The 14,035-nt window shown below is 37.7% G+C and overlaps 2 pseudogenes; both read left to right on the forward strand.

Moving 5' to 3' along the window:
• Positions 1 to 840: 840 nt before the first annotated feature.
• LOC101582857 lies at positions 841 to 11,214 on the forward strand (annotated as a pseudogene).
• Positions 11,215 to 12,564: 1,350 nt separating this feature from the next.
• Positions 12,565 to 13,372, forward strand: LOC101583260 (annotated as a pseudogene).
• Positions 13,373 to 14,035: the final 663 nt, after the last annotated feature.

Consider the following 14,035-nt stretch of genomic DNA (forward strand, 5'->3'; position numbering starts at 1 on the left):
ACATAATTAAAAAGGTAATAGATATAAATTTCACTGGACTGCAGAATGGCAATAATATACTTGGATCCAAAAAAAATCACTATTATATTGTTTTGACTATTTAAGAAAAAACTGAAAAGCCTAAAATGAATCCTGCCAGCAATGATAGACTTTCAAATCAACAGCTGCTTAACATTAGCTGAATGAATCATGGAAGACAAGTGACAGCTGGATTAGAGCCAGGGCGGCCAAGAGATACGAAAGATAATTTCTGTGTTTTAAAGGTAGAATTTTCTTAGTGCCTCTGACCTGGTGTTACATACGTCTTAATTTAAAGTGGCAAGAAGTGTGATAAAACAAAGCACACTTATAGTTAAACCCGAAGGATCTGAAGAAATACAAGTCTTAAAGGCGGCTTATTTTCCAAGGAGAGCAAGGTATGTGCTTTGTCTAAGAGCTCTTGGCTAAGTGCTAGAATGACCTAATGTTCAGTTTAACAGTTTAATGTTTATTTCTTAATAAGGAATAAACTGTATCTGTTTATATGATCAAGTTAAAACAAGACTCCTACCTATAAGCTTTGACAGGTGAAGCTACACCAATCTCTTCAGCTTTAAAACAAGTCAAAAAAAAATATTTTATGCCCGTCTCAGCCTAAACAACAAAGTTTTGAGAGGTTTTTTCACCCTTCAGATTTAGTGTAACTGTCCCCACCTGACACATCCAAAGCCTAACTATCAAACAGAATGGTGATGCTGCTGCCCAACACCTGTGCTTGCAGAGCTGCCAACAAAAGACAGAAGCTCCTCCGACTTGCACACCTGTCAGATAGGGGTGTGCCTGTAGCCTCCTCCTCTCTTGATGGGTCCCCACAAGACAGAAATGGAAAAAAGTGTTCTTCAAAGGATGGCTCTAAGAAGAGCAGGTATACAAAACTTCAGTGTTTTACAAGGCTGAAGTGTTCAATTATAGAATATATCTGACAACATACTGGGAAGATAATTTTACTGGGAAGATAATTCCTTTTAATAGGAAAAGAGGACTTGTAATTGTTGCTCACCAAAATGTAAAATAAAAAGCACCTTTCAGAAAATAAATGTATATTTAAATCGAACTAAGCTTAAGCTACTTCATGGTATGTATAGTAGCCAATTTTTATTTTATAACCTGAAAATGTATCAGACTTAAGTAGGGTATGTATGTGTTTCTGGGAAAATATGTTTGAAAGACAAAGAGCTTTAATGGTTAGAAATTAAATATTATATGCTTAATTTAGTGCCTTGTGTACCCCTAGTATTAAAAAATTATGTACAGTCATTTTAATAGACCTTTTTACAAGTGTGAATTAATGGATAAAGCATTAAAATTGAACAAATATAGTGTCTATTTGGGGAAATGCTTGATCAACTCCTTTATTTTAAGTATAGGAAAAGTAACATCGAATCATTGTGCAGTTTTAAAGTGCCACCTTATAAAAAAGTCAAAATATTTTGTTTGTAACACCATTTAAAATAGCAGTAGATACAAAAGTCAATATAGTATTGAGACTTTGTAGATATTACAGCAGTTGTAACTTAATTATATTTATAATATTTTCAAACACTGGATTAAACCCTCAAACAATAAAATGATTAAACTTAATTTATAAAACAATTATATTAAATCACTATATATAGGATATCTGAATGCTTTTTACAAAACAAGATTTTTGTGGGGCTTCAATGAAGTTTGGGTGTGCAAACATCATTTCTTTCCACTGGTTGAAAGCATAGAGATACTCAAGTATGCCAGTCTAATTTGTAATAATGCCATTTGTTTCAGGCTTGAGGGAGAACATCTCAAAGGTTCTGTGTATCTCAAGTGTCAGATGTGGGTAGAAACAGAAGCTCTTTGTAGTTTCTGGAAGATGAAAGGACAATCAACTTTATTTCTAGTTCTTTTCTCATCAGCAATAGAACAGATTTGTGACGCTACCACCTAGCCAAATTCCGTTCTTCTAAGCTCCGGAATTCTTTGCCAAAGTTGTAACCGGGTAGTTTATTTATTCAAACAAAGTGATTTAGTCATCTGTGTGGCATCACCACTCAAAAGGGCAAGTCCACATACCAATCCAGAGCATCATTATAACAACCCATATTTCAGTGGCCATCCCTCTAACCCATGATTGAACTTTGGCAGTAGTTAGAATTCAGAATGGACTGTCCGCCACCTATCAATGACACTAAAACGTGCTGACAGTGTGAGGATAAGGGCTAAGCAAGCTAATAGGTTTTAGTGTTTGAAACTTTTGATAATCTGGCTTTAAGTGTCGTGGGTCTTTCAAAGTGGATTCCAACTGTCCTATAAAGTTATATATTGAATTGTAATGAAGCCCTTTGATCTCTTTTGTAAAAACTCTATAAAGTCAACAAAAAGGCCCCTCTGACTCAATAGCCAGATCTCCAACCTGTTGACAGGAAAGATTTTTAACATTTATAACTATTAGTAAACGGAAAGTGAGCTACATATTGAAAGGCTCTGGTTATAACGGTGTAGCAATGCCTGAGTCTTGCCATAGATACAGGTTGTCTGACTGATATTTTGTATCAAAATATCACATCTTAAGCCAGGATTAGCCTAGTAACAGCCACTCACATAAATTTCCCAAGTTATTTTCTAAGATTTCTTCTGTCTTAAAAAGTATATGTTTGACTTTCACATTACTTACTTGTTTGGCAAAATGTCCTTACAACATGAATATATATTATGGTAAAAAGCAGCTATAAGATATTCTTATACATATAGTTATGGTATGTATGCATTTCTATGTACACATAAATATTTATCTGTAATATTTTGTATCTGTGTATGCATGTCAGATATACCCAAGCAGGTAAATAGAGGCAAAGTGTGCCTTGCAAATTGTGTTGATTTTGTAGTCAAAAAAATCCAATTCCAAGGCCAGCCAAATAGCTCAGTGGATAAAAGAGCTTGCTTAGGCAGACACAGCAGACAGGGGTTCGATCCCCATCGTGCTGTGCTGGCCCTGCCCCTGGGGTACACTGAGACTATGATTGAGACTGGGCGTGGTGGCGCATGCCTGTAATCCTAGCTCTTGGGAGGCTGAACACAGGCAGATCACTATAAGTACAATCTACTTAGTGAGACCCTATAGACCCTGTAGACCCTGTACTAAAATACACACACAAAAAAAGAAAAAAAAATCCAATTCCAAGTGTTGGTTCTTATGGCAGAATAACCTTGAACATTTTTCTCATTTCTAGAAATGAATAGATACCAATTCTTGCTTCACTGACTTTTCAGACTGAGATCAGTATTATATTAAGCCACCGGCAAATAGTTACAACCAACAGATACTGTTTCTTCTTTTACTTTCTATATATCAACATCATGCACAGATATAGATCTAAGTGTTTACACAATTTTAGAAATCAGTCTCTGCAAGGCATTAAGATTTATGGCCATATTCTTGAATCACTGCATAGACTCAGTAGAATAGCAAGGATATTATGGTCTGTCTGAAGTCTGCAATTTCCTTTGACCTCTTGACATATCTCCTAATGGGGCAAAAATTTTGTCCGTGCTTCAGTGCCCAAGTCAGGTATCACCTCCTCCGCTGTGAAGATTCCCACAGACCTGGTTGAGCAGCAATAGTAAACTTCTTTCCTCTCTTCTTCAGGTCTTGGCTCAGGCCATTACCATAATACTCATATAATCACAATTAGTCCTTGTCCGGTCTGCTTCCTCTTAGAGAACTGAGTTCCACAAAGTCTGGATCTGTATGTAGCTTTCCTGATATCACCAGCATGTAGCTCAAAGCTCATAATGAAACTGGAAAGACAAGGAGAAAATGAAGCCAAGAATAATACTTGCTTACTTTTCTCACATTGTGTCTCTGATGACATACTCAGCAATGAGTAAGGTGTAAAAATAAATAAACAGCCATCATTAACACTGGAAGAATCAAATAGTTTAAATCTTTCCCAACCTTGAAATTATAATTTTATATTATTTCAGAAATTCATTCTTCAGTCACCTCAAAAATCTCCTGATTTTATATCACCATGTAGCCAAGTATACAACAGATGGCTCTCAGATACACACTCCATTTTTGTGTATAAACCAACAAATGTTCTACTCAGTGGCATATGTGTTCACATAGTCTCAATGCTAGACACCTCAAGCTTGCAAACACAGCTCTGACTGAGGAAATGTACACATCTTGTGAATTCATCTAAATATGTTAGCCTTTTATTTAATTCAAAATTAGTAGTACACTCATATTTAGCTGCCCTTTTACAGCTACATTCCATTTGTACTTCTCACCAGGATTACTTTCTAATCTTCAATTTATTTTTGTATTTAGTACAGGGTCTAGCTACATAGCTCAGACCTGCAGTGATCCTCCTGTCTTAGCCTAACCACCATACCTGGCTTTGGTGGCCAGCATGGTGCAGTATTGGCGATTGAACCCGGATCCTTGCACTTGCCAGGCAGGAACTTAGTCAGCTGAGCTATCTCCCCATCCCCTAACCAGTCTTATTAGGTTACGTTTTAGATATGCAAAGGATTGTCCAGGTACTTCTGTTTATACATACTCCACACTCACATCTATGTGCATGCACACATGCATGTACGTGCACACACACACACACACACACACACACACACACCTGCGCATATATCAATGCACTGAATGCCATTTTCAGTGATCTTTCATAGTAACTCCTACCAAAGTGAACTGTCTAAAGCTCAAATATAATGATGTCACTTTTGGGCTGGCGAGACAGCTCAGCGGACTAAAGCACCTGCTTAAGCAAGCACAAGGACCACAAATCAATTGCGGGTACCACATGCAGTACAAGCCCTGCCCCCAGAGCAGGCTGAGCCAGCCATAAAGTCCAGGCATAGTGGCACACACCTGTAATCCCAGTGCTGGGAAGGCTGAAAGCAGGAGGATCACCATGAGTCTGAGCTGCATTGTGAGACCCTGAAGCAATCAAATACATTAAAAATAATAATTATTATTGTTACTATGTCACTTTCACACCAAAAGAAAGTGATATACTTAGTATTTATTTAATTGCACAATTCATACAATATATACAAATCATACCTAAACTATCTTCTACTAAATATTCCTTGTTCATTTTTTCTCTTCTTTCCTTCAAATATTGGTAGCGCATGTAAAATGCTATTCTCATTCCACTTCTATTAAAAAGTATATCCTTTCCTCCTCATTGCATGTCAGTTGCCATTCTTTCTGGAAAATCCTCCCATGACATCTTTTCCCCTGGATCATAGAAGAACTGAGTACCCTCCTACTTTTACCCCAGAATACTTATGTAGGAATATATACCATACCTCTTAATACCGTAGTCTGATGTTTGATACACTTGTCTCACAAAGTTGTATGGCATTTGAGAATAGGATCCAAGATTTGTTCATAAATTTTATTATCATAGCATAGAACAAAATATGTACCTTATTTGCTAAATGAGTGAATTATCATATATATGTATGTATTTTATGAAACATACCAACTTTATATGGATAGACAGGCAATTCAAAGTTTAAATAAAACACTTAAAATATATTCAAAACTTTGGGGATCAGGACAAAGAAGAACAACAGGTTAGAGTGGAAATAGAATGATTCTCAAAATTGTACAGATTAGTCTTTAAGATTTTTTTGCTTTTGTTTGACATGAAAAATATTCACTGTGCTAAATTTAAAAACTTCTACTTATTTTTCTCCTCTGCATCTTATTCAGGGTGAAGTAAGAAATGTTCGCGAGATATACAAGATCAGAATAGACCACAGTGGCCCCAGGGACGGCCTGCGTGGAGCTCACAGAAGGTAATTGTGGTCCTTGTTTTGTCCCTTGTAGTTATTCTGTGAGGAGAAGAGGCAGGCCAGCAATGCAGAGTGGCGCGAAGTCCAACGTATTTTACAAAACCCTAAGTAATAGGAATACAATGTTTGACTCATTTTTATAAATAGTCTTTAAGATTAAGACAACTTAAAAGCATTAGCCATCCCTTTATTAGCTACTAATTACTGAAACTACCATATATTACAAAAGAGGCGATTGGCACATATTTCAATGGAGTACATTTTAACTCCACAAAAAATAGTCAAATTTCAGGTGTCTAGGGCAGTGGGGCACTATAGTAAGCACAAAAGTTGAAGACAATGGTTCTTTCCAGTGAGTATACCTTTACAGCTGTTGCTGGCAGTGTCAAAAGAAAAAAAAATCGTCCTCCAGCCCTTTGGAAACTGGAGCAGCAGCTTTTAGAACAGTGGGAGTGCTGTGGTACACAGGAATAAATGTTGGCACATAAACTATTCCCTAGTTTTGCCTAGGAGGTATTTTCTAACTGTGGATCCATGCCATGAAGCTATATGAAACAGCCTCAAAATTAGAAAATTCACTGGATCATTATTTTTGTCACAAAATGGATATAATAAAATTCACTCTGTCTCTTTGACTCTGTGTGTGTGTGTGTCCCTATCCGTCTGTCTGTCTTGCTCTTTCTCCCTGTCTCTCTGTCCCTTTCTGTCTCTGTCTCTTTCTTTGTCTCTCTGTGTCTTTCTCTGTCTCTCTCCTCTGTCTCTCTGTCTCTCTCTCTGTCTCTCTCTCTCTCTCTCTCTCTCTCTCTCTCTCTCTCTCTCTCTCTCTCTCTCTCTCACTTCCCAGGAAACCAATTAGCTTCACTAGAGGGAGGCATGGCCCTAGCTTGCTGCAAGAAAGAGAAAAACAACTATTTCAAGTTAAATGAGCAAAGGAGTAGAGTCTGGATGATTTGTTATTCCTGATACATTGCATATTTAGTGAGTGATGCATGAACAATAAAAAAGCACAGCTATTCAACATAATCCAGAGCATGGCAAGCAAGATACCAAGTTCAGTGGTATACTGGCTATAGTGATGGCCAAAGTGTTCTAAGTAAATTACCCTGGAGATTCAATCCTGGCAGTAGGATTCAAGATTGTTAATTCTATCTATAACATCTTATTAATTTTCCAAGTGCTCTGGTGTCCCAACTTTAAAGCTTTCTTTGAGTTTCAAGAGCTCTAAGATAGTCATCATCTCTAGGTGTTTTCCATACTTGCTAAACAAGTGTCAGATCTCTGTGTCCACAAAGGGTATATGACACAACAATGACTGATATACATCAACTTTATCAGATAAAAGAAGGAAAATCCATGAAAGACAAATTGTTTGTCCAAGATCATTATGTTCATTCAATGGAATACATGAAGCTTTACTCTTAACTTACTGATCACACATCTCTGCTACACTTACCAGCACAGCAATATTCTTGTGATAAGAACAATTCTGTTCTAAATTGTTATAATAGGGGTTGAGGAGATAGCTCGGGAGAATAAGCATTTGCCTGGCAGGCACAAGGTCCTGAGTTCAATCCCCAGTACCGAAAAAAGTAAAAATAAAAATAAATAAATAGTTATAATAAAAGCTACCCATGGATCAACTTCCCACTGTATTCAAGCTCTCGTATTTTAATTCTTTGTTAAACATATGAATTATTCATTCACACTAGATTGCCTCTACCAAATCTAACCATTTAACATTACATGAATGAGACTTAAAACAACCCTGAGGTCTACAAGGATGAACAGTATGACAGTTCAGATCCAGAATGACCCCCAAAAGCCTCATGTGTCCAGAGGCAAGAATTTTGAAAAGTGATTTGATCATGGGAGTGCTATGTTCACCTGGGATTCATTCCTTGATGAGTTCACTGTTAAATGTGCTGTTAGGGGTAGGGCAGGCTGGAAAGAGGTGGGTCACCTTTGCAGGGTGTATCTCTCCTCCAAGCTTCTCACTTTTCTCTTTGCCTCCTAGTTGAAGTGAAACACTTTCCTCTGCCAGGACCTTCTGCTTTGGAGCCAGCTAATCATGAACTGAATCACCTGAACTTGTAAGCTTAAAGATCTCTTTTAAACTGTGGGTGTCAGGTATTTTTTCTGACAGACAAGAAAGCTGAATTAATACATGCAGATTCCTTAATATCAGTCTTTTTCGCCCCATACTCTGGTTTAGAAATGATTCACATATACTCAACCCTATTTAATTATTTGCTGGAATAAGATGAAAACTCTATTGTTTTCCTACCTAGATTTGCTTTTGAGTTTGTGACCAAGCCTCACAGCCACTCAGACCCTTGACAGGAGATGCTTCTCATCCCTTTCACTGAATTTGAACAAATACACACTTTTGGGAGGCATAAATGGGGACTGATATAGCAAGGAGATATGTGACATCTACAGTTAGCTTCCATTTGTTTAGAGACATTATTATGTAAAAACTGAAAAAAGAAATAGACTGTGAATTTTACATGATTTTTAAAAAATAAAAGTTTCTAAAAGTATAAGGTCACAAAATATAATAATCTTTTATAATGTAACAATTTTCACTTTGATTTGCATATTAATTACACTAAAGCACAATATAATGCATGTCATTCAGTTTTCCAGACATAAAGAGCAATTCAGCAGCCTTCTAAAAGCTATCATATTGCTAACGCTTCTGAGAGATAAAGTGGTTCAAATACAAAGGAATTTAAATAAATTAATATTTCATTTCCAGGAGAAAGTCACTACTCTAAAACACAACTCAATTTCTACGAGCAAAAATCAAGTCTTTTGAATTATTAAGACTAGTGTTCCTGTCATTCATATGGTACTACAGATAACTATAGTTTTCTAATTCAGACTCTAGACGTGAGACAGAGAGTGAATGAAGAATAGACCATAGCATGACCTGAAGATACAGCTTAATGTAGAGCACTTGCTATCATCTGTAAGGTGTTTGATCCTGTGCTTGATTCTTAACACTACAAGAAGTATGGAGAACAGGACTTTCAACCACTCAACTAGGCAGAATAAATTATAGAAGAAAAATCATCAAGAGCCAGAGGCTCCTTTAGAGTTTGTCATATCAATCAAGAGGTGTCAGCTACAATATCAAGTGATCTGGAATTATACACAGATTTTTTTTCTCATGTATAGATGGTTGGCAAAAATATAGATTATGAATGTACTATATACAGAGTTTAAATTTAAAATAGTAGTAAAAAGCTAAAGAAAATGGAGGAAACTCGTCTTTGCAATCTAACAGAAGAAAGGAGAAAAATAATTTCTGAGAAAAGAAAATATATAACATAAGGACAGATTACTCAATGAGCAACATACTGTAGGCATTTTCTGTATTACAGGAGGTTCTTCCATCTACACAGCTGACATAAAATATGTGATCTAGAGCTATAGGTAGGTAAATATTCAGTGGTTATTCTTAGAGAGTCTCAATTTAATTGTTCCAGAATGTCGCTGCCTAATCAACCCATATCATCAGCCTCTGAGCCTCAGTATATTCGTTTGTCACAATCTGTGAAGCTTAATCATGTCTATAATCCTGAGACATTTCACATAAAATTGGTTTCTCCCTAGAACTTATTTCATTCTGCTAATTCTGAAATTCCAGCCTCAAGTAAACTATTTTTAGTCCCAGTGTAATACGTAAAATATTTTTCCTCACTTTCACTCTCCTGAGTTGCTTGCAAACTTTTCCTTTAGGCTGCATTTTATGACAAAGAAAATCTCTTTCAGGTCAGTACAAGGTCAATCAAGAAGTTTCTTTTGTGAATAAAACTGTGATCCTTAATATGATTTCATCCCATTTTCCTGTGCAAATGTTATTTGAGTTGGAGATAATCCATTTGTAATTGATGCAGTCCTTTACTCTGCAAGCATCTCTCAGGGAGTTGTTTGCACGTGTCTACTTGCATGCATTCAAGAACTTAGATCAAAATTTACTGCTCAGGATCCCCACAAGTGATTGAGATTCCACAACAGACAGAAGTGTTCTTGAAGAAAAAAGCTGCAGCAACAACAGAAAAAAAGAAAATTTATGCAATTTATATTTACCTCATTAGATGGCAGTACAGTATTCAAAACGAAAATCTAACATTTTTATGGGAGATATGATATCTCTTAGAAGCTATTTAAAAGAATGAAATGCATGAGGAATAAGTATTTACATAAAACTTCTCTAATATAGCCTCATTATATCCATCTAAACTCAGACATAACTTTTGAAATAGATTAAGCATAGTGTAAAATTATATTCAAGTTCAATTCATTCAAAAGAAACATAATGAGCACCTGCTATATGATAGGTGCTGCTTTAGTTATTTTATGGATATATGTGAACAAAACAAAGTTCTCTACCTGCCTGAACCTTACTTTCTAAAGAAGAAAACATTTAGGATGCAATGTAAGTAGTACATTAGTAAATTCTTGAGTGTCTTTAAAAGTGATAAATGATACAGAAAAGCAAAAGTTTGATGAAGAAGGGATCAGGAATACTAGGATAAGAGGTCAGAATGTAATATTAAAGGAGATCAGTATTGGTGTCATTGAGAAAATAACAGAATAAAGACTGGAAGTGAGGAAATTAGGAAAAATGTTTCAGGCAGAGGAAAGAGCTGGTGCAGAAGGTGAGATAGAATAGAAATCAAAATGAGTTGGTAGACATCCTCCAGGTGAGAAAACCCTGTCACAGTCCTCGCCCCGTTCCCCGCCTTCCTTTCTTCCCTCCTGCCCTCCTGGGACCCTCAGGTGCAGTCAGGTTGTGCAGACGTAATAGCACTTCAAGTCTGCAGTAAATGATGGCCTCCATTGTAAAAAGTGGGGAAGAAACAAAATTAAAAAAGTAAAAAAGTTGAGGAAGCAGAACCTGAAGAGTTTGTGGTAGAAGTACTGGATCGATGTTTAGTGAATGGGAAGGTGGAGTATTTTCTGAAGTGGAAGGGATTTACAGATGCTGACAATACATGGGAACCTGAAGGAAATTTAGATTGTCCAGAGTTAATTGAAACATTTCTTAATTTACAAAAAGCTGATAAAGAAAAAGATAGTACAAAAAGAAAATCTTTATCTGACAGTGAATCTGATGACAGCAAGTCAAAGAAAAAAAGAGATGCTGCTGACAAACCCAGAGGTTTTGCTAGAGGTCTTGATCCTGAGTGAATAATTGGTGCCAAGGATAGTAGTGGAGACTTGATGTTTCTCATGAAATGGAAAGATTCAGATGAGGCTGACTTGGTGCTGGCAAAAGAGGCAAACATGAAATGTCCTCAAATCATAATTGCTTTATATGAAGAGAGACTAACTTGGCATTCTTGTCAAGAAGATGAGCCAATAACTTAAATCATATATGTGTGTGTGTGTGTCTTGGTTTTAATTTACTAGTGTAAAAAACATTAGTGTAAAAAAACATAAAAAACTAGTGTAAAAAATCAAGTTTAATATATCAGTTTTGAAAGTAGTATTTGGGGGAGTTGTTGGGTTTTGTTTGTTTTGCATCTATAGCACTGGCTACTTTAAACAAATAAAACTTTTGTAGTTACTTCCTTTATCAAAAAAGAGCATTTGGTAGGTTGATACATTTCCTCTGCTTCTCTAAATGTTGGGGGGAATTGTCCATAGTCCAAATCAGAACTCATGTTTTAGCTCATATGCTTAAGGACCATTCTGAGTTTTTTGTTTGTGTGTGTATAAATAAAATTCTTATGTAAGTGGTTTTTGTTTTGTTTTTAAACATTCACCAAAACAAGAACTATGGGTGATAACCTCATGCTTGAGACCCCATCATTCTGAGAAACCTAAGAAATCACTTCCAGTTAAATAGAAAGTTTTCCTGAAGCCATACCTTTTAACTTAAATAGATGGTTTTGTGGTTAATTGGACAGTTTAAAGTAGATATTTTCAAAGCAGCCATATCAGAATCTGTTTCTGTCTTTAGTCACAAAAGTGCAATTTACTTCCAAAACTCCCACCCCCCAAAAAAAGTCCTATCTAGCTGGGCATGATAGCACATGCTTACAATCCCAGCCCTAGGGAGGCTGAAGAAGTAAGCTCTTGGGAGTTCAAGACAAGCCTGAGCTACAAAGTGAGTGCAAGGCCAGCCTGAACTACATAGTGAGACCCTGTCTCAAAAAGAGAAAAACAAAATTCTTCTATCTCTACCAACAACTTTCCCACTTGAATAAGGAAGCAAGTCAAAATTTGGTTTGTTTGAATTCACTGAGGAAGACTAACAAAGGAACATCAAAAATTACTCAAGATTCATTACTTCACAGCAAGTTGAAATCTGCACTCAAAAGTCAGGATTCATATATGTCTTAAGACTTGGCTCACAGGAACCTACTGAGTGGCTGGAGGTGTTTACAAATTAGGACCTAGAATAAATGAGTGGACAAACTTGTAATCTAAACTACTAACCTGCATGTTTTTCTTGACCCCAACTTATTCCTTATATGAAGGCTCAATCTTTTCAGTATTCGGGTTACTCTTCTCAGCAGAAGCCAGGAGAACTTTGTAGTAGTCAAAATGTTATCCTAATGCACATTGTTTATTTTATTGTAAGTAATGGTGAGCAGTGGTCAATAAATAGTTTTATATTTCTTTAAAAAATGAGTAGGTGGAGTAGGCACAGCTGGGGAATTCACGTGGAGGTCAGAGTAGGAGCAGGCCTGAGCAGGGCCCGCAGAAGGAAACATGGCTGCGAAAGTATTTGAATCCAACAGCAAGTTCGGCCTGGCCTTAGCCATGGCAGGAGGCATGGTGAACTCTACCTTATACAACGTGGACGCTGGGCACAAGCAGTCATCGATGACCAATTCTGTGGCATGCAGGATATCGTGGTAGACGAAGGTACTCACTTTCTCATCCCGTGGGTACAGAAACCAATTATCTTTGACTGCTACTCTCAACCCCACAACATGCAGGTCATCATTGGCAGCAAAGATTTGCAGAATGTCAGCATCTCCCTGCGCATCCTCTTCGGGCCGGTCACCAGCCAGCTGCCCGCATCATTGGCGAGAATTATGACGACCCAGTGCGTGCTGCCGCCCATCACCACCGAGACCCTCAAGTCTGCGGTGGCTTGTTTCGATGCCGGTGAGCTGGTCACCCAGAGAGAGCTGGCCTCCAGGCAGGTGAGCGACAACCTCGCGGAGCGAGCGGCCACCTTCGGCCTCATCCTGGACGACGTGTCCTTGATGCATCTGACCTTCGGGAAGGAGTTCGCAGAAGCCGTGGAAACCAAATAGGTGGCTCAGCAGGAAGCGGAGAGGGTCAGACTCATGGTGCAAAAGCCTAGCAGCAGAAGAAGGCGACCGTCATCTCTGCAGAGGGCAACTCCAAGGCGGCTGAGCTGATCACTAACTCACTGGCCACTGCGGGCGATGGCCTGATTGAGCTGCAGAAGCTGGAAGCCGCCGAGGACATCGCATACCAGCTGTCTCGCTCACGCAACACCTACCTGCTGGAGGGGCAGTCAATGCTCCTGCAGGTGCAGCAGTGAGCCTGCCCTGTGTCCCTCAACCAGCTGCACCCCAAAGGAAGACTCACACAGTGCCTTCTTTCATCCGACCCCAGAAATGAATCACTGTGACTTTTCATGATTGAGCTAGAGTAACAGAAATAAAAGCAAAATCACTTATGCCCTCAAAAAAAAAAAAAAAAAACGAGTAGGTGAATAAGAAATTAAAGAAGAAACACGTGGGGAGGGCGAACAAATCATACTGCCTTGGAAACTACTGTAAAGAACGTTGAATTTCGTGATAAGTAAAATGGGATACATGGCAAGGTGTGACAGAGAAATGATCCAATATGTAGTAGGTTTTTAAAATATTACCCTAGTTGGTGTATTGAAAATCAAACAGATAAGGGGCATAAACAAGGGTAAAAGTCAGGAGGCAATAGGGAAGCCACTGAACCGTCATGGGAAACATGACAGTAACCAAGGCCAGCCCATTAACAATTGAGGAGGTCACGAATGAGGTCAGATTTTAAATGTAATATGAAGATAAACCAACCAGGATTGGATGAAAGATGTGAGAAAGAGAAAAGAAGTAAAAAAAAAAAAAATGAATCCAAAAAGTGTTTAGCCTGAACAACTAGAAGGATGGAATTGTCACTAAATGAGATGGCAAAGGCAGTAGGTAAAATAAGTTTGGAGGCAAGA

The sequence above is a fragment of the Octodon degus genome, unplaced genomic scaffold (assembly GCF_000260255.1).
Source record: "Octodon degus isolate 3935 unplaced genomic scaffold, OctDeg1.0 scaffold00051, whole genome shotgun sequence".
In the NCBI taxonomy this organism is placed as follows: domain Eukaryota; kingdom Metazoa; phylum Chordata; class Mammalia; order Rodentia; family Octodontidae; genus Octodon; species Octodon degus.